The following is a 24,858-nucleotide window of genomic DNA, read 5'->3' as shown; positions in this document are numbered from 1 at the left end:
ACAGGAGGACACGGAGGAGGGTCCCGGCCCCCACGAAGCGGTGCCGGCAGTTCTCCACGGGCTTGGGCGTTTTCCAGAGGTAGGAGATGGAGGGGACTGATTTCTTCAGCGCCCCCCAAACCACGCCACCCCACCCCACCCATGGGACACATCCCCAGAGAGAGACGCCCCGTACACTGGCTGTGCCCCAGCCCTGGCCCGGGGGAATAGGCGGCAGCCCACCCACAGGGCGAGGGGGGGGCGCAGCTGAAAGGGGTTGTGGGGGAGGGCGGCCCCTGGCTGGGGTCAAAGGGCGAGCGTCCCGCGCGTGCGCAGTCAGCGGCAGCGACGCGCTGGGGGTGGGCAGCGGGTAGGTGAAGGAGGCCGGGCGAGGAGACGAGGGGGGCTGGGAGGGCTCCACCTTGGCGAGTCCAGCCGTGGAGGCGCATCTTGTGTGAGTGTGAGTGAGTGTGAGTGTGTGTGTGTGTGTGTGTGTGTAGAGAGAGACAGCCCCCCACCCCGCCCCGCCCCGCCCATCACCCCCGTCCCTGGGAGCCCGCGGGACCCGGCCGGCGAACTCAACCGGCCCGGCCCGGCGCGGGGCCTGGGGCGGGAGGCGGGGCCTGGGGCGGGAGGAGGCGGCGGCGGGGAAGCCCAGAGAGGCTCGGCTTCTCGAGCGGGGCAGGGGCGTCCTCCGCCGCCGTCTAGGGCCACACCACCCTGAACGCCCCCGATCTCGTCTGGTCTCGGAAGCTAAGCAGGGTCGGGCCTGGTTAGTACTTGGATGGGAGACCGCCTGGGAATACCGGGTGCCACAGGCTGCCGCTTTTTTTTTTTTTTTTGCCTCTTGTTCTGTCCCCTTTCTGGGAGCGCGGCGGCGGCCCGGGGTGGGGGTCACCCCCACCCTCAGCGCCCGCGCGGTGCCTGGCGCCCCAGCCCGCACCGTGGGGCCTCCTCTTGTCCCAAGCCGCGACACCGCCGCCACGCGGCAGCATGCGTGGCATCTGGACTGTCAGGTCTCAGACCAAAGGTCTGCTCTGTGGGAACCGACACGCTGGAGGAAACCTTGAGAGTCTGAGAGGGGAGGGAGTTCCAGAAGAAGGCCAGGATGTCATTTTGAGGGAGTATGTGACCAGAACTCGTCCCGTTGCTTTTGGGGTTCTATGGGCTACACGCAGGAATCTTTGGTGGTGGCACCTGATGTTGGGGGATCCGGAGTCACACCCAGACCTGCTCCACAGGCCTCCTTTTACTTTTCTCTTCGGATTCATTATTTTTAAAAAGTGTCTCTTACCTCTAGGATTGCATTTTCTTTTCTCTCTCTTTTCAAGCAGATGATGGGAGTACAAGTATGCAGGTGACATGTGTTGCCCGTGCCCCCCTCCCCCCTGTGTTCTTTTTTTTTTTTTTTTTTTTGAGACAGAGTCTCGTTTTGCTGCCCAGGCTAGAGTGAGTGCCATGGCGTCAGCCTAGCTCACAGCAACCTCAATCTCCGGGCTCAAGCAATCCTGCTGCCTCAGCCTCCCGAGTAGTTGGGACTACAGGCATGCACCACCACGCCCGGCTGTGTTTTTCTATATATATTAGTTGGCCAATTAATTTCTTTCTATTTTTAGTAGAGACGGGGTCTCGCTCTTGCTCAGGCTGGTTTCGAACTCCTGACCTGGAGCAATCCGCCCGCCTCGGCCTCCCAGAGAGCTAGGATTACAGGCGTGAGCCACCGCGCCCGGCCCCCCCTGTGTTCTTATTCATATACCTCTCATGTTGTTCCAGCGTATTGTGGGGGTACCAATGTTAAGGTCGGGTGCCTTGCCCTCTCCAAGCCTCCCCCCTCGGGTCAGAGCTTCAAGTGCGCCCATCCCCCAGTCGGTGCGCACCCACCCCATGCCTAATGGATGTGTATGCCCCTCCCCTCCCCCCACCCGCCCGACACCCACCCGATGAAGGTGATTCCTCTCTGTCCACTTAGGCGTCCATCCGTTCGTACCAATTTGCCGGTGAGCGCGCTCACGTGGTGCTCGTGTGTCCATTCTTGGGATACTTGGCTTACTGGAACGGGTTCCAGCTCTGGCCAGGAGAACACGAGAGGCGCCCTCTCACGGCTGCTCCTCACAGCCGAATGGCACTCCGTGGTGTCCACGCGCCACATTTTATTGATGCACTCCTGGATGGATGGGCACTCGGGTCGCTTCCACGTCTTTGCGATTGTGAATTGTGCCCTAACTGTAACCCTAACCCTTACCCAGCCCGTCTCCTCTGCCCCTGCCTGACGCACTCCTCCCCGGCCAGGCCCGTCACTGTCCTGGGCCCCCGCCTGACCGGCTCCTCCCCGCCCGGCCGGTCACCGTCCTCTGCCCCTGCCTGACACGCTCCTTCCCGCCCGGCCTCTCACCGTCCTCGGCCCCTGCCTGACCGGCTCCTCCGTCGCCCGGGCCTTCCAAGGGCTTGGTGTGGACGCTGCTTCCAGGAAGCCCTCCAGAAACCCGGCAGCAGGGTGGCCGCAGCAGTCTCCAGCAGCCGTCCCTAAGTCGCGTGAGTGCGGGGGACGTGCCCCCGCTGTGCCGCGGGGGCCCAGCCTGGTGTCTTCCCTGAGGCCCTGCGGCTGCCGGCTGGGCTGCCGCTCCCCGCAAGGGGAGAGCCGCGGAGGTGGGGACCGCCTCCTGATGGGGACGTACACGCAGCTCTCCACGTCGGATTCCGGGGCTCTCTGTCCTGCCCGAAGGCCCAGCTGGCCTGCGGGTCCTTAGAGTGGCAAAAACATCCGAAAACTGAGATTGAGGGTCCGGTGGGTGTCTGCACTTTTGTGCTGGGCACCCCAGGGAGGCCCGGGGGCTGGCTGGACAACGTGGTCTGCTGGGCGGGGGGGTTGGAGGAGCAACTGATGCCCTTTGCACTTTGGGTAGCAAGAGTCTGAGGTGTCTCTGAGCCCTGTGCCCTGTGGGGGGGGGCGGGGGGGGAGGAGGAGGAGGAGGAGGAGGAGGTGGGAAGGGCCGGGGCCTGCAGTCCTGTTCCCGGGGTGGCACGGCAAGTGGCTTCTTCCACAGGCTGCTTGGCCTGGGCTCCCTGCACCTGGGCCTTTGGAGGACCGGCCCTGTGCTTGCCAACACTTCCTGCAGGGACCCAGAGCTGGGAGGTGGCATCTCTCAGCCCTGGGTCGGGCAGAGCCCCAGCGGGCCATGCCCACAACCTCTGTCAGCACCGGTCCCCCAGAAGGCTCCTTTGGGACCAGGATTCTCTTGCGGTGACTCTTTAAGGTCTGGCCCCTGGATGGAGGGGCACCAGGAGTAGAGGAGCAGGAAGGGGAAGGGGGTGGCCATGCGAGGGGACACTTTGAGGCCGAGTCCCAGCTTCAGCCTGATCCTCCTGGGAACCCCGCTCTGAGACAAGGAGCCGGGCTTCGCATTCCCACAGCAGCCAGTCGTGGGCTGAGGACACCTGGGGCGTTGGGAACTCCCTGGCTTCTCCTTGGTTTAACGTCTAGAGCTGCTTGTGAATCGCGCCGCCACACACACCCGAGCGCAGGTGTCTTCCGCACAGACTGCGGGCCTCGCTCTTCTGAACGCCGCTAGCTCGCCACCCACCCACGGGTGAACCTGGTCAGGGTGCTTTCTCTCAGGGGCAGACTCTTTTCCGGGCGGGCTACCGGTGTCTCTGTTTGCTCGTTTCTTTCTTCCATTTCGGGAAAGTCTTCCTTGCTGGGTGTGGAAATCTCCTATGCCTTCCCTCGCCTATTCTGTCAGCTTTCAAATTCTCTTTCAGTTGCCACCCTCACAGATGGATTAGGAAACTCTTTCCGGTGCACTCATTAGTGAAATGACCTCCAGGAAGCTGGAATCCAATATCTAATGGCCGATTTTTAGCGAGTCCACACGCCAGGGTGGTCGGGGTCCAATGCAGCCCCGGCCAGGCCCAGGCCCCTTGGACTGGGCCACAGGAGGACACGGAGGAGGGTCCCGGCCCCCACGAAGCGGTGCCGGCAGTTCTCCACGGGCTTGGGCGTTTTCCAGAGGTAGGAGATGGAGGGGACTGATTTCTTCAGCGCCCCCCAAACCACGCCACCCCACCCCACCCATGGGACACATCCCCAGAGAGAGACGCCCCATACACTGGCTGTGCCCCAGCCCTGGCCCGGGGGAATAGGCGGCAGCCCACCCACAGGGCGAGGGGGGGGGCGCAGCTGAAAGGGGTTGTGGGGGAGGGCGGCCCCTGGCTGGGGTCAAAGGGCGAGCGTCCCGCGCGTGCGCAGTCAGCGGCAGGCAGCGACGCGCTGGGGGTGGGCAGCGGGTAGGTGAAGGAGGCCGGGCGAGGAGACGAGGGGGGCTGGGAGGGCTCCACCTTGGCGAGTCCAGCCGTGGAGGCGCATCTTGTGTGAGTGTGAGTGAGTGTGAGTGTGTGTGTGTGTGTATAGAGAGACAGCCCCCCGCCCCGCCCCGCCCCGCCCCGCCCCGCCCCGCCCATCACCCCCGTCCCTGGGAGCCCGCGGGACCCGGCCGGCGAACTCAACCGGCCCGGCCCGGCGCGGGAGGCGGCGGCGGGGAAGCCCAGAGAGGCTCGGCTTCTTGAGCGGGGCAGGGGCGCCCTCCGCCGCCGTCTAGGGCCACACCACCCTGAACGCCCCCGATCTCGTCTGGTCTGGGAAGCTAAGCAGGGTCGGGCCCGGTTAGTACTTGGATGGGAGACCGCCTGGGAATACCGGGTGCCACAGGCTGCTGCTTTTTTTTTTTTTTTTGCCTCTTGTTCTGTCCCCTTTCTGGGAGCGCGGCGGCGGCCCGGGGTGGGGGTCACCCCCACCCTCAGCGCCCGCGCGGTGCCTGGCGCCCCAGCCCGCACCGTGGGGCCTCCTCTTGTCCCAAGCCGCGACACCGCCGCCACGCGGCAGCATGCGTGGCATCTGGACTGTCAGGTCTCAGACCAAAGGTCTGCTCTGTGGGAACCGACACGCTGGAGGAAACCTTGAGAGTCTGAGAGGGGAGGGAGTTCCAGAAGAAGGCCAGGATGTCATTTTGAGGGAGTATGTGACCAGAACTCGTCCCGTTGCTTTTGGGGTTCTATGGGCTACACGCAGGAATCTTTGGTGGTGGCACCTGATGTTGGGGGATCCGGAGTCACACCCAGACCTGCTCCACAGGCCTCCTTTTACTTTTCTCTTCGGATTCATTATTTTTAAAAAGTGTCTCTTACCTCTAGGATTGCATTTTCTTTTCTCTCTCTCTTCAAGCAGATGATGGGAGTACAAGTATTCAGGTGACATGTGACGCCCGTGCCCCCCTCCCCCCTGCGTTCTTTTTTTTTTTTTTTTTTTGAGGCAGAGTCTCGTTTTGCTGCCCAGGCTAGAGTGAGTGCCATGGCGTCAGCCTAGCTCACAGCAACCTCAATCTCCGGGCTCAAGCAATCCTGCTGCCTCAGCCTCCCGAGTAGTTGGGACTACAGGCATGCACCACCACGCCCGGCTGTGTTTTTCTATATATATTAGTTGGCCAATTAATTTCTTTCTATTTTTAGTAGAGACGGGGTCTCGCTCTTGCTCAGGCTGGTTTCGAACTCCTGACCTGGAGCAATCCGCCCGCCTCGGCCTCCCAGAGAGCTAGGATTACAGGCGTGAGCCACCGCGCCCGGCCCCCCCTGTGTTCTTATTCATATACCTCTCATGTTGTTCCAGCGTATTGTGGGGGTACCAATGTTAAGGTCGGGTGCCTTGCCCTCTCCAAGCCTCCCCCCTCGGGTCAGAGCTTCAAGTGCGCCCATCCCCCAGTCGGTGCGCACCCACCCCATGCCTAATGGATGTGTATGCCCCTCCCCTCCCCCCACCCGCCCGACACCCACCCGATGAAGGTGATTCCTCTCTGTCCACTTAGGCGTCCATCCGTTCGTACCAATTTGCCGGTGAGCGCGCTCACGTGGTGCTCGTGTGTCCATTCTTGGGATACTTGGCTTACTGGAACGGGTTCCAGCTCTGGCCAGGAGAACACGAGAGGCGCCCTCTCACGGCTGCTCCTCACAGCCGAATGGCACTCCGTGGTGTCCACGCGCCACATTTTATTGATGCACTCCTGGATGGATGGGCACTCGGGTCGCTTCCACGTCTTTGCGATTGTGAATTGTGCCCTAACTGTAACCCTAACCCTTACCCAGCCCGTCTCCTCTGCCCCTGCCTGACGCACTCCTCCCCGGCCAGGCCCGTCACTGTCCTGGGCCCCCGCCTGACCGGCTCCTCCCCGCCCGGCCGGTCACCGTCCTCTGCCCCTGCCTGACACGCTCCTTCCCGCCCGGCCTCTCACCGTCCTCGGCCCCTGCCTGACCGGCTCCTCCGTCGCCCGGGCCTTCCAAGGGCTTGGTGTGGACGCTGCTTCCAGGAAGCCCTCCAGAAACCCGGCAGCAGGGTGGCCGCAGCAGTCTCCAGCAGCCGTCCCTAAGTCGCGTGAGTGCGGGGGACGTGCCCCCGCTGTGCCGCGGGGGCCCAGCCTGGTGTCTTCCCTGAGGCCCTGCGGCTGCCGGCTGGGCTGCCGCTCCCCGCAAGGGGAGAGCCGCGGAGGTGGGGACCGCCTCCTGATGGGGACGTACACGCAGCTCTCCACGTCGGATTCCGGGGCTCTCTGTCCTGCCCGAAGGCCCAGCTGGCCTGCGGGTCCTTAGAGTGGCAAAAACATCCGAAAACTGAGATTGAGGGTCCGGTGGGTGTCTGCACTTTTGTGCTGGGCACCCCAGGGAGGCCCGGGGGCTGGCTGGACAACGTGGTCTGCTGGGCGGGGGGGTTGGAGGAGCAACTGATGCCCTTTGCACTTTGGGTAGCAAGAGTCTGAGGTGTCTCTGAGCCCTGTGCCCTGTGGGGGGGGGCGGGGGGGGAGGAGGAGGAGGAGGAGGAGGAGGTGGGAAGGGCCGGGGCCTGCAGTCCTGTTCCCGGGGTGGCACGGCAAGTGGCTTCTTCCACAGGCTGCTTGGCCTGGGCTCCCTGCACCTGGGCCTTTGGAGGACCGGCCCTGTGCTTGCCAACACTTCCTGCAGGGACCCAGAGCTGGGAGGTGGCATCTCTCAGCCCTGGGTCGGGCAGAGCCCCAGCGGGCCATGCCCACAACCTCTGTCAGCACCGGTCCCCCAGAAGGCTCCTTTGGGACCAGGATTCTCTTGCGGTGACTCTTTAAGGTCTGGCCCCTGGATGGAGGGGCACCAGGAGTAGAGGAGCAGGAAGGGGAAGGGGGTGGCCATGCGAGGGGACACTTTGAGGCCGAGTCCCAGCTTCAGCCTGATCCTCCTGGGAACCCCGCTCTGAGACAAGGAGCCGGGCTTCGCATTCCCACAGCAGCCAGTCGTGGGCTGAGGACACCTGGGGCGTTGGGAACTCCCTGGCTTCTCCTTGGTTTAACGTCTAGAGCTGCTTGTGAATCGCGCCGCCACACACACCCGAGCGCAGGTGTCTTCCGCACAGACTGCGGGCCTCGCTCTTCTGAACGCCGCTAGCTCGCCACCCACCCACGGGTGAACCTGGTCAGGGTGCTTTCTCTCAGGGGCAGACTCTTTTCCGGGCGGGCTACCGGTGTCTCTGTTTGCTCGTTTCTTTCTTCCATTTCGGGAAAGTCTTCCTTGCTGGGTGTGGAAATCTCCTATGCCTTCCCTCGCCTATTCTGTCAGCTTTCAAATTCTCTTTCAGTTGCCACCCTCACAGATGGATTAGGAAACTCTTTCCGGTGCACTCATTAGTGAAATGACCTCCAGGAAGCTGGAATCCAATATCTAATGGCCGATTTTTAGCGAGTCCACACGCCAGGGTGGTCGGGGTCCAATGCAGCCCCGGCCAGGCCCAGGCCCCTTGGACTGGGCCACAGGAGGACACGGAGGAGGGTCCCGGCCCCCACGAAGCGGTGCCGGCAGTTCTCCACGGGCTTGGGCGTTTTCCAGAGGTAGGAGATGGAGGGGACTGATTTCTTCAGCGCCCCCCAAACCACGCCACCCCACCCCACCCATGGGACACATCCCCAGAGAGAGACGCCCCATACACTGGCTGTGCCCCAGCCCTGGCCCGGGGGAATAGGCGGCAGCCCACCCACAGGGCGAGGGGGGGGGGCGCAGCTGAAAGGGGTTGTGGGGGAGGGCGGCCCCTGGCTGGGGTCAAAGGGCGAGCGTCCCGCGCGTGCGCAGTCAGCGGCAGGCAGCGACGCGCTGGGGGTGGGCAGCGGGTAGGTGAAGGAGGCCGGGCGAGGAGACGAGGGGGGCTGGGAGGGCTCCACCTTGGCGAGTCCAGCCGTGGAGGCGCATCTTGTGTGAGTGTGAGTGAGTGTGAGTGTGTGTGTGTGTGTATAGAGAGACAGCCCCCCGCCCCGCCCCGCCCCGCCCCGCCCCGCCCCGCCCATCACCCCCGTCCCTGGGAGCCCGCGGGACCCGGCCGGCGAACTCAACCGGCCCGGCCCGGCGCGGGAGGCGGCGGCGGGGAAGCCCAGAGAGGCTCGGCTTCTTGAGCGGGGCAGGGGCGCCCTCCGCCGCCGTCTAGGGCCACACCACCCTGAACGCCCCCGATCTCGTCTGGTCTGGGAAGCTAAGCAGGGTCGGGCCCGGTTAGTACTTGGATGGGAGACCGCCTGGGAATACCGGGTGCCACAGGCTGCTGCTTTTTTTTTTTTTTTTGCCTCTTGTTCTGTCCCCTTTCTGGGAGCGCGGCGGCGGCCCGGGGTGGGGGTCACCCCCACCCTCAGCGCCCGCGCGGTGCCTGGCGCCCCAGCCCGCACCGTGGGGCCTCCTCTTGTCCCAAGCCGCGACACCGCCGCCACGCGGCAGCATGCGTGGCATCTGGACTGTCAGGTCTCAGACCAAAGGTCTGCTCTGTGGGAACCGACACGCTGGAGGAAACCTTGAGAGTCTGAGAGGGGAGGGAGTTCCAGAAGAAGGCCAGGATGTCATTTTGAGGGAGTATGTGACCAGAACTCGTCCCGTTGCTTTTGGGGTTCTATGGGCTACACGCAGGAATCTTTGGTGGTGGCACCTGATGTTGGGGGATCCGGAGTCACACCCAGACCTGCTCCACAGGCCTCCTTTTACTTTTCTCTTCGGATTCATTATTTTTAAAAAGTGTCTCTTACCTCTAGGATTGCATTTTCTTTTCTCTCTCTCTTCAAGCAGATGATGGGAGTACAAGTATTCAGGTGACATGTGACGCCCGTGCCCCCCTCCCCCCTGCGTTCTTTTTTTTTTTTTTTTTTTGAGGCAGAGTCTCGTTTTGCTGCCCAGGCTAGAGTGAGTGCCATGGCGTCAGCCTAGCTCACAGCAACCTCAATCTCCGGGCTCAAGCAATCCTGCTGCCTCAGCCTCCCGAGTAGTTGGGACTACAGGCATGCACCACCACGCCCGGCTGTGTTTTTCTATATATATTAGTTGGCCAATTAATTTCTTTCTATTTTTAGTAGAGACGGGGTCTCGCTCTTGCTCAGGCTGGTTTCGAACTCCTGACCTGGAGCAATCCGCCCGCCTCGGCCTCCCAGAGAGCTAGGATTACAGGCGTGAGCCACCGCGCCCGGCCCCCCCTGTGTTCTTATTCATATACCTCTCATGTTGTTCCAGCGTATTGTGGGGGTACCAATGTTAAGGTCGGGTGCCTTGCCCTCTCCAAGCCTCCCCCCTCGGGTCAGAGCTTCAAGTGCGCCCATCCCCCAGTCGGTGCGCACCCACCCCATGCCTAATGGATGTGTATGCCCCTCCCCTCCCCCCACCCGCCCGACACCCACCCGATGAAGGTGATTCCTCTCTGTCCACTTAGGCGTCCATCCGTTCGTACCAATTTGCCGGTGAGCGCGCTCACGTGGTGCTCGTGTGTCCATTCTTGGGATACTTGGCTTACTGGAACGGGTTCCAGCTCTGGCCAGGAGAACACGAGAGGCGCCCTCTCACGGCTGCTCCTCACAGCCGAATGGCACTCCGTGGTGTCCACGCGCCACATTTTATTGATGCACTCCTGGATGGATGGGCACTCGGGTCGCTTCCACGTCTTTGCGATTGTGAATTGTGCCCTAACTGTAACCCTAACCCTTACCCAGCCCGTCTCCTCTGCCCCTGCCTGACGCACTCCTCCCCGGCCAGGCCCGTCACTGTCCTGGGCCCCCGCCTGACCGGCTCCTCCCCGCCCGGCCGGTCACCGTCCTCTGCCCCTGCCTGACACGCTCCTTCCCGCCCGGCCTCTCACCGTCCTCGGCCCCTGCCTGACCGGCTCCTCCGTCGCCCGGGCCTTCCAAGGGCTTGGTGTGGACGCTGCTTCCAGGAAGCCCTCCAGAAACCCGGCAGCAGGGTGGCCGCAGCAGTCTCCAGCAGCCGTCCCTAAGTCGCGTGAGTGCGGGGGACGTGCCCCCGCTGTGCCGCGGGGGCCCAGCCTGGTGTCTTCCCTGAGGCCCTGCGGCTGCCGGCTGGGCTGCCGCTCCCCGCAAGGGGAGAGCCGCGGAGGTGGGGACCGCCTCCTGATGGGGACGTACACGCAGCTCTCCACGTCGGATTCCGGGGCTCTCTGTCCTGCCCGAAGGCCCAGCTGGCCTGCGGGTCCTTAGAGTGGCAAAAACATCCGAAAACTGAGATTGAGGGTCCGGTGGGTGTCTGCACTTTTGTGCTGGGCACCCCAGGGAGGCCCGGGGGCTGGCTGGACAACGTGGTCTGCTGGGCGGGGGGGTTGGAGGAGCAACTGATGCCCTTTGCACTTTGGGTAGCAAGAGTCTGAGGTGTCTCTGAGCCCTGTGCCCTGTGAGGGGGGAGGCGGGGGGGAGGAGGAGGAGGAGGAGGAGGAGGAGGTGGGAAGGGCCGGGGCCTGCAGTCCTGTTCCCGGGGTGGCACGGCAAGTGGCTTCTTCCACAGGCTGCTTGGCCTGGGCTCCCTGCACCTGGGCCTTTGGAGGACCGGCCCTGTGCTTGCCAACACTTCCTGCAGGGACCCAGAGCTGGGAGGTGGCATCTCTCAGCCCTGGGTCGGGCAGAGCCCCAGCGGGCCATGCCCACAACCTCTGTCAGCACCGGTCCCCCAGAAGGCTCCTTTGGGACCAGGATTCTCTTGCGGTGACTCTTTAAGGTCTGGCCCCTGGATGGAGGGGCACCAGGAGTAGAGGAGCAGGAAGGGGAAGGGGGTGGCCATGCGAGGGGACACTATGAGGCCAAGTCCCAGCTTCAGCCTGATCCTCCTGGGAACCCCGCTCTGAGACAAGGAGCCGGGCTTCGCATTCCCACAGCAGCCAGTCGTGGGCTGAGGACACCTGGGGCGTTGGGAACTCCCTGGCTTCTCCTTGGTTTAACGTCTAGAGCTGCTTGTGAATCGCGCCGCCACACACACCCGAGCGCAGGTGTCTTCCGCACAGACTGCGGGCCTCGCTCTTCTGAATGCCGCTAGCTCGCCACCCACCCACCCACGGGTGAACCTGGTCAGGGTGCTTTCTCTCAGGGGCAGACTCTTTTCCGGGCGGGCTACCGGTGTCTCTGTTTGCTCTTTTCTTTCTTCCATTTCGGGAAAGTCTTCCTTGCTGGGTGTGGAAATCTCCTATGCCTTCCCAAGCCTATTCTGTCAGCTTTAAAATTCTCTTTCAGTTGCCACCCTCAGAGATGGATTAGGAAACTCTTTCCGGTGCACTCATTAGTGAAATGACCTCCAGGAAGCTGGAATCCAATATCTAATGGCCGATTTTTAGCGAGTCCACACGCCAGGGTGGTCGGGGTCCAATGCAGCCCCGGCCAGGCCCAGGCCCCTTGGACTGGGCCACAGGAGGACACGGAGGAGGGTCCCGGCCCCCACGAAGCGGTGCCGGCAGTTCTCCACGGGCTTGGGCGTTTTCCAGAGGTAGGAGATGGAGGGGACTGATTTCTTCAGCGCCCCCCAAACCACGCCACCCCACCCCACCCATGGGACACATCCCCAGAGAGAGACGCCCCGTACACTGGCTGTGCCCCAGCCCTGGCCCGGGGGAATAGGCGGCAGCCCACCCACGGGGCGAGGGGGGGGCGCAGCTGAAAGGGGTTGTGGGGGAGGGCGGCCCCTGGCTGGGGTCAAAGGGCGAGCGTCCCGCGCGTGCGCAGTCAGCGGCAGCGACGCGCTGGGGGTGGGCAGCGGGTAGGTGAAGGAGGCCGGGCGAGGAGACGAGGGGGGCTGGGAGGGCTCCACCTTGGCGAGTCCAGCCGCGGAGGCGCATCTTGTGTGAGTGTGAGTGAGTGTGAGTGTGTGTGTGTGTGTATAGAGAGACAGCCCCCCACCCCGCCCCGCCCCGCCCCGCCCAGCCCCGCCCATCACCCCCATCCCTGGGAGCCCGCGGGACCCGGCCGGCGAACTCAACCGGCGCGGGGCCTGGGGCGGGAGGCGGCGGCGGGGAAGCCCAGAGAGGCTCGGCTTCTCGAGCGGGGCAGGGGCGCCCTCCGCCGCCGTCTAGGGCGACACCACCCTGAACGCCCCCGATCTCGTCTGGTCTCGGAAGCTAAGCAGGGTCGGGCCTGGTTAGTACTTGGATGGGAGACCGCCTGGGAATACCGGGTGCCACAGGCTGCTGCTTTTTTTTTTTTTTGCCTCTTGTTCTGTCCCCTTTCTGGGAGCGCGGCGGCGGCCCGGGGTGGGGGTCACCCCCACCCTCAGCGCCCGCGCGGTGCCTGGCGCCCCAGCCCGCACCGTGGGGCCTCCTCTTGTCCCAAGCCGCGACACCGCTGCCACGCAGCAGCATGCGTGGCATCTGGACTGTCAGGTCTCAGACCAAAGGTCTGCTCTGTGGGAACCGACACGCTGGAGGAAACCTTGAGAGTCTGAGAGGGGAGGGAGTTCCAGAAGAAGGCCAGGATGTCATTTTGAGGGAGTATGTGACCAGAACTCGTCCCGTTGCTTTTGGGGTTCTATGGGCTACACGCAGGAATCTTTGGTGGTGGCACCTGATGTTGGGGGATCCGGAGTCACACCCAGACCTGCTCCACAGGCCTCCTTTTACTTTTCTCTTCGGATTCATTATTTTTAAAAAGTGTCTCTTACCTCTAGGATTGCATTTTCTTTTCTCTCTCTTTTCAAGCAGATGATGGGAGTACAAGTATGCAGGTGACATGTGTTGCCCGTGCCCCCCTCCCCCCTGTGTTCTTTTTTTTTTTTTTTTTTTTTTGAGACAGAGTCTCGTTTTGCTGCCCAGGCTAGAGTGAGTGCCATGGCGTCAGCCTAGCTCACAGCAACCTCAATCTCCGGGCTCAAGCAATCCTGCTGCCTCAGCCTCCCGAGTAGTTGGGACTACAGGCATGCACCACCACGCCCGGCTGTGTTTTTCTATATATATTAGTTGGCCAATTAATTTCTTTCTATTTTTAGTAGAGACGGGGTCTCGCTCTTGCTCAGGCTGGTTTCGAACTCCTGACCTGGAGCAATCCGCCCGCCTCGGCCTCCCAGAGAGCTAGGATTACAGGCGTGAGCCACCGCGCCCGGCCCCCCCTGTGTTCTTATTCATATACCTCTCATGTTGTTCCAGCGTATTGTGGGGGTACCAATGTTAAGGTCGGGTGCCTTGCCCTCTCCAAGCCTCCCCCCTCGGGTCAGAGCTTCAAGTGCGCCCATCCCCCAGTCGGTGCGCGCCCATCCCCCAGTCGGTGCGCACCCACCCCATGCCTAATGGATGTGTATGCCCCTCCCCTCCCCCCACCCGCCCGACACCCACCCGATGAAGGTGATTCCTCTCTGTCCACTTAGGTGTCCATCCGTTCGTACCAATTTGCTGGTGAGCGCGCTCACGTGGTGCTCGTGTGTCCATTCTTGGGATACTTGGCTTACTGGAACGGGTTCCAGCTCTGGCCAGGAGAACACGAGAGGCGCCCTCTCACCGCTGCTCCTCACAGCCGAATGGCACTCCGTGGTGTCCACGCGCCACATTTTATTGATGCACTCCTGGATGGAGGGGCACTCGGGTCGCTTCCACGTCTTTGCGATTGTGAATTGTGCCCTAACTGTCACCCTAACCCTTACCCAGCCCGTCTCCTCTGCCCCTGCCTGACGCACTCCTCCCCGGCCAGGCCCGTCACTGTCCTGGGCCCCCGCCTGACCGGCTCCTCCCCGCCCGGCCGGTCACCGTCCTCTGCCCCTGCCTGACACGCTCCTTCCCGCCCGGCCTCTCACCGTCCTCGGCCCCTGCCTGACCGGCTCCTCCGTCGCCCGGGCCTTCCAAGGGCTTGGTGTGGACGCTGCTTCCAGGAAGCCCTCCAGAAACCCGGCAGCAGGGTGGCCGCAGCAGTCTCCAGCAGCCGTCCCTAAGTCGCGTGAGTGCGGGGGACGTGCCCCCGCTGTGCCGCGGGGGCCCAGCCTGGTGTCTTCCCTGAGGCCCTGCGGCTGCCGGCTGGGCTGCCGCTCCCCGCAAGGGGAGAGCCGCGGAGGTGGGGACCGCCTCCTGATGGGGACGTACACGCAGCTCTCCACGTCGGATTCCGGGGCTCTCTGTCCTGCCCGAAGGCCCAGCTGGCCTGCGGGTCCTTAGAGTGGCAAAAACATCCGAAAACTGAGATTGAGGGTCCGGTGGGTGTCTGCACTTTTGTGCTGGGCACCCCAGGGAGGCCCGGGGGCTGGCTGGACAACGTGGTCTGCTGGGCGGGGGGGTTGGAGGAGCAACTGATGCCCTTTGCACTTTGGGTAGCAAGAGTCTGAGGTGTCTCTGAGCCCTGTGCCCTGTGAGGGGGGAGGCGGGGGGGAGGAGGAGGAGGAGGAGGAGGAGGAGGTGGGAAGGGCCGGGGCCTGCAGTCCTGTTCCCGGGGTGGCACGGCAAGTGGCTTCTTCCACAGGCTGCTTGGCCTGGGCTCCCTGCACCTGGGCCTTTGGAGGACCGGCCCTGTGCTTGCCAACACTTCCTGCAGGGACCCAGAGCTGGGAGGTGGCATCTCTCAGCCCTGGGTCGGGCAGAGCCCCAGCGGGCCATGCCCACAACCTCTGTCAGCACCGGTCCCCCAGAAGGCTCCTTTGGGACCAGGATTCTCTTGCGGTGACTCTTTAAGGTCTGGCCCCTGGATGGAGGGGCACCAGGAGTAGAGGAGCAGGAAGGGGAAGGGGGTGGCCATGCGAGGGGACACTTTGAGGCCAAGTCCCAGCTTCAGCCTGATCCTCCTGGGAACCCCGCTCTGAGACAAGGAGCCGGGCTTCGCATTCCCACAGCAGCCAGTCGTGGGCTGAGGACACCTGGGGCGTTGGGAACTCCCTGGCTTCTCCTTGGTTTAACGTCTAGAGCTGCTTGTGAATCGCGCCGCCACACACACCCGAGCGCAGGTGTCTTCCGCACAGACTGCGGGCCTCGCTCTTCTGAATGCCGCTAGCTCGCCACCCACCCACCCACGGGTGAACCTGGTCAGGGTGCTTTCTCTCAGGGGCAGACTCTTTTCCGGGCGGGCTACCGGTGTCTCTGTTTGCTCGTTTCTTTCTTCCATTTCGGGAAAGTCTTCCTTGCTGGGTGTGGAAATCTCCTATGCCTTCCCAAGCCTATTCTGTCAGCTTTAAAATTCTCTTTCAGTTGCCACCCTCACAGATGGATTAGGAAACTCTTTCCGGTGCACTCATTAGTGAAATGACCTCCAGGAAGCTGGAATCCAATATCTAATGGCCGATTTTTAGCGAGTCCACACGCCAGGGTGGTCGGGGTCCAATGCAGCCCCGGCCAGGCCCAGGCCCCTTGGACTGGGCCACAGGAGGACACGGAGGAGGGTCCCGGCCCCCACGAAGCGGTGCCGGCAGTTCTCCACGGGCTTGGGCGTTTTCCAGAGGTAGGAGATGGAGGGGACTGATTTCTTCAGCGCCCCCCAAACCACGCCACCCCACCCCACCCATGGGACACATCCCCAGAGAGAGACGCCCCGTACACTGGCTGTGCCCCAGCCCTGGCCCGGGGGAATAGGCGGCAGCCCACCCACAGGGCGAGGGGGGGGCGCAGCTGAAAGGGGTTGTGGGGGAGGGCGGCCCCTGGCTGGGGTCAAAGGGCGAGCGTCCCGCGCGTGCGCAGTCAGCGGCAGCGACGCGCTGGGGGTGGGCAGCGGGTAGGTGAAGGAGGCCGGGCGAGGAGACGAGGGGGGCTGGGAGGGTTCCACCTTGGCGAGTCCAGCCGTGGAGGCGCATCTTGTGTGAGTGTGAGTGAGTGTGAGTGTGTGTGTGTGTGTGTGTGTGTAGAGAGAGACAGCCCCCCACCCCGCCCCGCCCCGCCCATCACCCCCGTCCCTGGGAGCCCGCGGGACCCGGCCGGCGAACTCAACCGGCCCGGCCCGGCGCGGGGCCTGGGGCGGGAGGCGGGGCCTGGGGCGGGAGGAGGCGGCGGCGGGGAAGCCCAGAGAGGCTCGGCTTCTCGAGCGGGGCAGGGGCGTCCTCCGCCGCCGTCTAGGGCCACACCACCCTGAACGCCCCCGATCTCGTCTGGTCTCGGAAGCTAAGCAGGGTCGGGCCTGGTTAGTACTTGGATGGGAGACCGCCTGGGAATACCGGGTGCCACAGGCTGCCGCTTTTTTTTTTTTTTTTGCCTCTTGTTCTGTCCCCTTTCTGGGAGCGCGGCGGCGGCCCGGGGTGGGGGTCACCCCCACCCTCAGCGCCCGCGCGGTGCCTGGCGCCCCAGCCCGCACCGTGGGGCCTCCTCTTGTCCCAAGCCGCGACACCGCCGCCACGCGGCAGCATGCGTGGCATCTGGACTGTCAGGTCTCAGACCAAAGGTCTGCTCTGTGGGAACCGACACGCTGGAGGAAACCTTGAGAGTCTGAGAGGGGAGGGAGTTCCAGAAGAAGGCCAGGATGTCATTTTGAGGGAGTATGTGACCAGAACTCGTCCCGTTGCTTTTGGGGTTCTATGGGCTACACGCAGGAATCTTTGGTGGTGGCACCTGATGTTGGGGGATCCGGAGTCACACCCAGACCTGCTCCACAGGCCTCCTTTTACTTTTCTCTTCGGATTCATTATTTTTAAAAAGTGTCTCTTACCTCTAGGATTGCATTTTCTTTTCTCTCTCTTTTCAAGCAGATGATGGGAGTACAAGTATGCAGGTGACATGTGTTGCCCGTGCCCCCCTCCCCCCTGTGTTCTTTTTTTTTTTTTTTTTTTTGAGACAGAGTCTCGTTTTGCTGCCCAGGCTAGAGTGAGTGCCATGGCGTCAGCCTAGCTCACAGCAACCTCAATCTCCGGGCTCAAGCAATCCTGCTGCCTCAGCCTCCCGAGTAGTTGGGACTACAGGCATGCACCACCACGCCCGGCTGTGTTTTTCTATATATATTAGTTGGCCAATTAATTTCTTTCTATTTTTAGTAGAGACGGGGTCTCGCTCTTGCTCAGGCTGGTTTCGAACTCCTGACCTGGAGCAATCCGCCCGCCTCGGCCTCCCAGAGAGCTAGGATTACAGGCGTGAGCCACCGCGCCCGGCCCCCCCTGTGTTCTTATTCATATACCTCTCATGTTGTTCCAGCGTATTGTGGGGGTACCAATGTTAAGGTCGGGTGCCTTGCCCTCTCCAAGCCTCCCCCCTCGGGTCAGAGCTTCAAGTGCGCCCATCCCCCAGTCGGTGCGCGCCCATCCCCCAGTCGGTGCGCACCCACCCCATGCCTAATGGATGTGTATGCCCCTCCCCTCCCCCCACCCGCCCGACACCCACCCGATGAAGGTGATTCCTCTCTGTCCACTTAGGTGTCCATCCGTTCGTACCAATTTGCTGGTGAGCGCGCTCACGTGGTGCTCGTGTGTCCATTCTTGGGATACTTGGCTTACTGGAACGGGTTCCAGCTCTGGCCAGGAGAACACGAGAGGCGCCCTCTCACCGCTGCTCCTCACAGCCGAATGGCACTCCGTGGTGTCCACGCGCCACATTTTATTGATGCACTCCTGGATGGAGGGGCACTCGGGTCGCTTCCACGTCTTTGCGATTGTGAATTGTGCCCTAACTGTCACCCTAACCCTTACCCAGCCCGTCTCCTCTGCCCCTGCCTGACGCACTCCTCCCCGGCCAGGCCCGTCACTGTCCTGGGCCCCCGCCTGACCGGCTCCTCCCCGCCCGGCCGGTCACCGTCCTCTGCCCCTGCCTGACACGCTCCTTCCCGCCCGGCCTCTCACCGTCCTCGGCCCCTGCCTGACCGGCTCCTCCGTCGCCCGGGCCTTCCAAGGGCTTGGTGTGGACGCTGCTTCCAGGAAGCCCTCCAGAAACCCGGCAGCAGGGTGGCCGCAGCAGTCTCCAGCAGCCGTCCCTAAGTCGCGTGAGTGCGGGGGACGTGCCCCCGCTGTGCCGCGGGGGCCCAGCCTGGTGTCTTCCCTGAGGCCCTGCGGCTGCCGGCTGGGCTGCCGCTCCCCGCAAGGGGAGAGCCGCGGAGGTGGGGACCGCCTCCTGATGGGGACGTACACGCAGCTCTCCACGTCGGATTCCGGGGCTCTCTGTCCTGCCCGAAGGCCCAGCTGGCCTGCGGGTCCTTAGAGTGGCAAAAACATCCGAAAACTGAGATTGAGGGTCCGGTGGGTGTCTGCACTTTTGTGCTGGGCACCCCAGGGAGGCCCGGGGGCTGGCTGGACAACGTGGTCTGCTGGGCGGGGGGGTTGGAGGAGCAACTGATGCCCTTTGCACTTTGGGTAGCAAGAGTCTGAGGTGTCTCTGAGCCCTGTGCCCTGTGAGGGGGGAGGCGGGGGGGAGGAGGAGGAGGAGGAGGAGGAGGAGGTGGGAAGGGCCGGGGCCTGCAGTCCTGTTCCCGGGGTGGCACGGCAAGTGGCTTCTTCCACAGGCTGCTTGGCCTGGGCTCCCTGCACCTGGGCCTTTGGAGGACCGGCCCTGTGCTTGCCAACACTTCCTGCAGGGACCCAGAGCTGGGAGGTGGCATCTCTCAGCCCTGGGTCGGGCAGAGCCCCAGCGGGCCATGCCCACAACCTCTGTCAGCACCGGTCCCCCAGAAGGCTCCTTTGGGACCAGGATTCTCTTGCGGTGACTCTTTAAGGTCTGGCCCCTGGATGGAGGGGCACCAGGAGTAGAGGAGCAGGAAGGGGAAGGGGGTGGCCATGCGAGGGGACACTTTGAGGCCAAGTCCCAGCTTCAGCCTGATCCTCCTGGGAACCCCGCTCTGAGACAAGGAGCCGGGCTTCGCATTCCCACAGCAGCCAGTCGTGGGCTGAGGACACCTGGGGCGTTGGGAACTCCCTGGCTTCTCCTTGGTTTAACGTCTAGAGCTGCTTGTGAATCGCGCCGCCACACACACCCGAGCGCAGGTGTCTTCCGCACAGACTGCGGGCCTCGCTCTTCTGAATGCCGCTAGCTCGCCACCCACCCACCCACGGGTGAACCTGGTCAGGGTGCTTTCTCTCAGGGGCAGACTCTTTTCCGGGCGGGCTACCGGTGTCTCTGTTTGCTCGTTTCTTTCTTCCATTTCGGGAAAGTCTTCCTTGCTGGGTGTGGAAATCTCCTATGCCTTCCCAAGCCTATTCTGTCAGCTTTAAAATTCTCTTTCAGTTGCCACCCTCACAGATGGATTAGGAAACTCTTTCCGGTGCACTCATTAGTGAAATGACCTCCAGGAAGCTGGAATCCAATATCTAATGGCCGATTTTTAGCGAGTCCACACGCCAGGGTGGTCGGGGTCCAATGCAGCCCCGGCCAGGCCCAGGCCCCTTGGACTGGGCCACAGGAGGACACGGAGGAGGGTCCCGGCCCCCACGAAGCGGTGCCGGCAGTTCTCCACGGGCTTGGGCGTTTTCCAGAGGTAGGAGATGGAGGGGACTGATTTCTTCAGCGCCCCCCAAACCACGCCACCCCACCCCACCCATGGGACACATCCCCAGAGAGAGACGCCCCGTACACTGGCTGTGCCCCAGCCCTGGCCCGGGGGAATAGGCGGCAGCCCACCCACAGGGCGAGGGGGGGGCGCAGCTGAAAGGGGTTGTGGGGGAGGGCGGCCCCTGGCTGGGGTCAAAGGGCGAGCGTCCCGCGCGTGCGCAGTCAGCGGCAGCGACGCGCTGGGGGTGGGCAGCGGGTAGGTGAAGGAGGCCGGGCGAGGAGACGAGGGGGGCTGGGAGGGCTCCACCTTGGCGAGTCCAGCCGTGGAGGCGCATCTTGTGTGAGTGTGAGTGAGTGTGAGTGTGTGTGTGTGTGTATAGAGAGACAGCCCCCCGCCCCGCCCCGCCCCGCCCCGCCCCGCCCCGCCCATCACCCCCGTCCCTGGGAGCCCGCGGGACCCGGCCGGCGAACTCAACCGGCCCGGCCCGGCGCGGGAGGCGGCGGCGGGGAAGCCCAGAGAGGCTCGGCTTCTTGAGCGGGGCAGGGGCGCCCTCCGCCGCCGTCTAGGGCCACACCACCCTGAACGCCCCCGATCTCGTCTGGTCTGGGAAGCTAAGCAGGGTCGGGCCCGGTTAGTACTTGGATGGGAGACCGCCTGGGAATACCGGGTGCCACAGGCTGCTGCTTTTTTTTTTTTTTTTGCCTCTTGTTCTGTCCCCTTTCTGGGAGCGCGGCGGCGGCCCGGGGTGGGGGTCACCCCCACCCTCAGCGCCCGCGCGGTGCCTGGCGCCCCAGCCCGCACCGTGGGGCCTCCTCTTGTCCCAAGCCGCGACACCGCCGCCACGCGGCAGCATGCGTGGCATCTGGACTGTCAGGTCTCAGACCAAAGGTCTGCTCTGTGGGAACCGACACGCTGGAGGAAACCTTGAGAGTCTGAGAGGGGAGGGAGTTCCAGAAGAAGGCCAGGATGTCATTTTGAGGGAGTATGTGACCAGAACTCGTCCCGTTGCTTTTGGGGTTCTATGGGCTACACGCAGGAATCTTTGGTGGTGGCACCTGATGTTGGGGGATCCGGAGTCACACCCAGACCTGCTCCACAGGCCTCCTTTTACTTTTCTCTTCGGATTCATTATTTTTAAAAAGTGTCTCTTACCTCTAGGATTGCATTTTCTTTTCTCTCTCTCTTCAAGCAGATGATGGGAGTACAAGTATTCAGGTGACATGTGACGCCCGTGCCCCCCTCCCCCCTGCGTTCTTTTTTTTTTTTTTTTTTTGAGGCAGAGTCTCGTTTTGCTGCCCAGGCTAGAGTGAGTGCCATGGCGTCAGCCTAGCTCACAGCAACCTCAATCTCCGGGCTCAAGCAATCCTGCTGCCTCAGCCTCCCGAGTAGTTGGGACTACAGGCATGCACCACCACGCCCGGCTGTGTTTTTCTATATATATTAGTTGGCCAATTAATTTCTTTCTATTTTTAGTAGAGACGGGGTCTCGCTCTTGCTCAGGCTGGTTTCGAACTCCTGACCTGGAGCAATCCGCCCGCCTCGGCCTCCCAGAGAGCTAGGATTACAGGCGTGAGCCACCGCGCCCGGCCCCCCCTGTGTTCTTATTCATATACCTCTCATGTTGTTCCAGCGTATTGTGGGGGTACCAATGTTAAGGTCGGGTGCCTTGCCCTCTCCAAGCCTCCCCCCTCGGGTCAGAGCTTCAAGTGCGCCCATCCCCCAGTCGGTGCGCACCCACCCCATGCCTAATGGATGTGTATGCCCCTCCCCTCCCCCCACCCGCCCGACACCCACCCGATGAAGGTGATTCCTCTCTGTCCACTTAGGCGTCCATCCGTTCGTACCAATTTGCCGGTGAGCGCGCTCACGTGGTGCTCGTGTGTCCATTCTTGGGATACTTGGCTTACTGGAACGGGTTCCAGCTCTGGCCAGGAGAACACGAGAGGCGCCCTCTCACGGCTGCTCCTCACAGCCGAATGGCACTCCGTGGTGTCCACGCGCCACATTTTATTGATGCACTCCTGGATGGATGGGCACTCGGGTCGCTTCCACGTCTTTGCGATTGTGAATTGTGCCCTAACTGTAACCCTAACCCTTACCCAGCCCGTCTCCTCTGCCCCTGCCTGACGCACTCCTCCCCGGCCAGGCCCGTCACTGTCCTGGGCCCCCGCCTGACCGGCTCCTCCCCGCCCGGCCGGTCACCGTCCTCTGCCCCTGCCTGACACGCTCCTTCCCGCCCGGCCTCTCACCGTCCTCGGCCCCTGCCTGACCGGCTCCTCCGTCGCCCGGGCCTTCCAAGGGCTTGGTGTGGACGCTGCTTCCAGGAAGCCCTCCAGAAACCCGGCAGCAGGGTGGCCGCAGCAGTCTCCAGCAGCCGTCCCTAAGTCGCGTGAGTGCGGGGGACGTGCCCCCGCTGTGCCGCGGGGGCCCAGCCTGGTGTCTTCCCTGAGGCCCTGCGGCTGCCGGCTGGGCTGCCGCTCCCCGCAAGGGGAGAGCCGCGGAGGTGGGGACCGCCTCCTGATGGGGACGTACACGCAGCTCTCCACGTCGGATTCCGGGGCTCTCTGTCCTGCCCGAAGGCCCAGCTGGCCTGCGGGTCCTTAGAGTGGCAAAAACATCCGAAAACTGAGATTGAGGGTCCGGTGGGTGTCTGCACTTTTGTGCTGGGCACCCCAGGGAGGCCCGGGGGCTGGCTGGACAACGTGGTCTGCTGGGCGGGGGGGTTGGAGGAGCAACTGATGCCCTTTGCACTTTGGGTAGCAAGAGTCTGAGGTGTCTCTGAGCCCTGTGCCCTGTGGGGGGGGGCGGGGGGGGAGGAGGAGGAGGAGGAGGAGGAGGTGGGAAGGGCCGGGGCCTGCAGTCCTGTTCCCGGGGTGGCACGGCAAGTGGCTTCTTCCACAGGCTGCTTGGCCTGGGCTCCCTGCACCTGGGCCTTTGGAGGACCGGCCCTGTGCTTGCCAACACTTCCTGCAGGGACCCAGAGCTGGGAGGTGGCATCTCTCAGCCCTGGGTCGGGCAGAGCCCCAGCGGGCCATGCCCACAACCTCTGTCAGCACCGGTCCCCCAGAAGGCTCCTTTGGGACCAGGATTCTCTTGCGGTGACTCTTTAAGGTCTGGCCCCTGGATGGAGGGGCACCAGGAGTAGAGGAGCAGGAAGGGGAAGGGGGTGGCCATGCGAGGGGACACTTTGAGGCCGAGTCCCAGCTTCAGCCTGATCCTCCTGGGAACCCCGCTCTGAGACAAGGAGCCGGGCTTCGCATTCCCACAGCAGCCAGTCGTGGGCTGAGGACACCTGGGGCGTTGGGAACTCCCTGGCTTCTCCTTGGTTTAACGTCTAGAGCTGCTTGTGAATCGCGCCGCCACACACACCCGAGCGCAGGTGTCTTCCGCACAGACTGCGGGCCTCGCTCTTCTGAACGCCGCTAGCTCGCCACCCACCCACGGGTGAACCTGGTCAGGGTGCTTTCTCTCAGGGGCAGACTCTTTTCCGGGCGGGCTACCGGTGTCTCTGTTTGCTCGTTTCTTTCTTCCATTTCGGGAAAGTCTTCCTTGCTGGGTGTGGAAATCTCCTATGCCTTCCCTCGCCTATTCTGTCAGCTTTCAAATTCTCTTTCAGTTGCCACCCTCACAGATGGATTAGGAAACTCTTTCCGGTGCACTCATTAGTGAAATGACCTCCAGGAAGCTGGAATCCAATATCTAATGGCCGATTTTTAGCGAGTCCACACGCCAGGGTGGTCGGGGTCCAATGCAGCCCCGGCCAGGCCCAGGCCCCTTGGACTGGGCCACAGGAGGACACGGAGGAGGGTCCCGGCCCCCACGAAGCGGTGCCGGCAGTTCTCCACGGGCTTGGGCGTTTTCCAGAGGTAGGAGATGGAGGGGACTGATTTCTTCAGCGCCCCCCAAACCACGCCACCCCACCCCACCCATGGGACACATCCCCAGAGAGAGACGCCCCATACACTGGCTGTGCCCCAGCCCTGGCCCGGGGGAATAGGCGGCAGCCCACCCACAGGGCGAGGGGGGGGGGCGCAGCTGAAAGGGGTTGTGGGGGAGGGCGGCCCCTGGCTGGGGTCAAAGGGCGAGCGTCCCGCGCGTGCGCAGTCAGCGGCAGGCAGCGACGCGCTGGGGGTGGGCAGCGGGTAGGTGAAGGAGGCCGGGCGAGGAGACGAGGGGGGCTGGGAGGGCTCCACCTTGGCGAGTCCAGCCGTGGAGGCGCATCTTGTGTGAGTGTGAGTGAGTGTGAGTGTGTGTGTGTGTGTATAGAGAGACAGCCCCCCGCCCCGCCCCGCCCCGCCCCGCCCCGCCCCGCCCATCACCCCCGTCCCTGGGAGCCCGCGGGACCCGGCCGGCGAACTCAACCGGCCCGGCCCGGCGCGGGAGGCGGCGGCGGGGAAGCCCAGAGAGGCTCGGCTTCTTGAGCGGGGCAGGGGCGCCCTCCGCCGCCGTCTAGGGCCACACCACCCTGAACGCCCCCGATCTCGTCTGGTCTGGGAAGCTAAGCAGGGTCGGGCCCGGTTAGTACTTGGATGGGAGACCGCCTGGGAATACCGGGTGCCACAGGCTGCTGCTTTTTTTTTTTTTTTTGCCTCTTGTTCTGTCCCCTTTCTGGGAGCGCGGCGGCGGCCCGGGGTGGGGGTCACCCCCACCCTCAGCGCCCGCGCGGTGCCTGGCGCCCCAGCCCGCACCGTGGGGCCTCCTCTTGTCCCAAGCCGCGACACCGCCGCCACGCGGCAGCATGCGTGGCATCTGGACTGTCAGGTCTCAGACCAAAGGTCTGCTCTGTGGGAACCGACACGCTGGAGGAAACCTTGAGAGTCTGAGAGGGGAGGGAGTTCCAGAAGAAGGCCAGGATGTCATTTTGAGGGAGTATGTGACCAGAACTCGTCCCGTTGCTTTTGGGGTTCTATGGGCTACACGCAGGAATCTTTGGTGGTGGCACCTGATGTTGGGGGATCCGGAGTCACACCCAGACCTGCTCCACAGGCCTCCTTTTACTTTTCTCTTCGGATTCATTATTTTTAAAAAGTGTCTCTTACCTCTAGGATTGCATTTTCTTTTCTCTCTCTCTTCAAGCAGATGATGGGAGTACAAGTATTCAGGTGACATGTGACGCCCGTGCCCCCCTCCCCCCTGCGTTCTTTTTTTTTTTTTTTTTTTGAGGCAGAGTCTCGTTTTGCTGCCCAGGCTAGAGTGAGTGCCATGGCGTCAGCCTAGCTCA

General features: G+C 63.2%; 3 non-coding genes and 4 pseudogenes across 3 annotated transcripts; all 7 read left to right on the top strand.

The window, feature by feature from the left end:
• Positions 1 to 681: 681 nt before the first annotated feature.
• Positions 682 to 800, top strand: LOC142864380 (5S ribosomal RNA). Its single transcript, XR_012914938.1, has one exon. It is a non-coding gene; the product is annotated as a 5S ribosomal RNA (ribosomal RNA).
• A 3,768-nt stretch (positions 801 to 4,568) lies between these two features.
• LOC142864458 (uncharacterized) lies at positions 4,569 to 4,687 on the top strand (annotated as a pseudogene).
• A 3,768-nt stretch (positions 4,688 to 8,455) lies between these two features.
• On the top strand, positions 8,456 to 8,574 carry LOC142864457 (uncharacterized; annotated as a pseudogene).
• Positions 8,575 to 12,346: 3,772 nt separating this feature from the next.
• LOC142864407 (5S ribosomal RNA) lies at positions 12,347 to 12,465 on the top strand. Its single transcript, XR_012914965.1, has one exon. It is a non-coding gene; the product is annotated as a 5S ribosomal RNA (ribosomal RNA).
• A 3,820-nt stretch (positions 12,466 to 16,285) lies between these two features.
• LOC142864379 (5S ribosomal RNA) lies at positions 16,286 to 16,404 on the top strand. The gene has a single exon (XR_012914937.1). It is a non-coding gene; the product is annotated as a 5S ribosomal RNA (ribosomal RNA).
• Positions 16,405 to 20,197: 3,793 nt separating this feature from the next.
• LOC142864456 (uncharacterized) lies at positions 20,198 to 20,316 on the top strand (annotated as a pseudogene).
• A 3,768-nt stretch (positions 20,317 to 24,084) lies between these two features.
• LOC142864455 (uncharacterized) lies at positions 24,085 to 24,203 on the top strand (annotated as a pseudogene).
• Positions 24,204 to 24,858: the final 655 nt, after the last annotated feature.

This window comes from Microcebus murinus, chromosome 25, assembly GCF_040939455.1.
Source record: "Microcebus murinus isolate Inina chromosome 25, M.murinus_Inina_mat1.0, whole genome shotgun sequence".
In the NCBI taxonomy this organism is placed as follows: domain Eukaryota; kingdom Metazoa; phylum Chordata; class Mammalia; order Primates; family Cheirogaleidae; genus Microcebus; species Microcebus murinus.
Note: the sequence above shows the minus strand (reverse complement) of the source record. Positions and strands in the feature narration are given on the sequence as shown.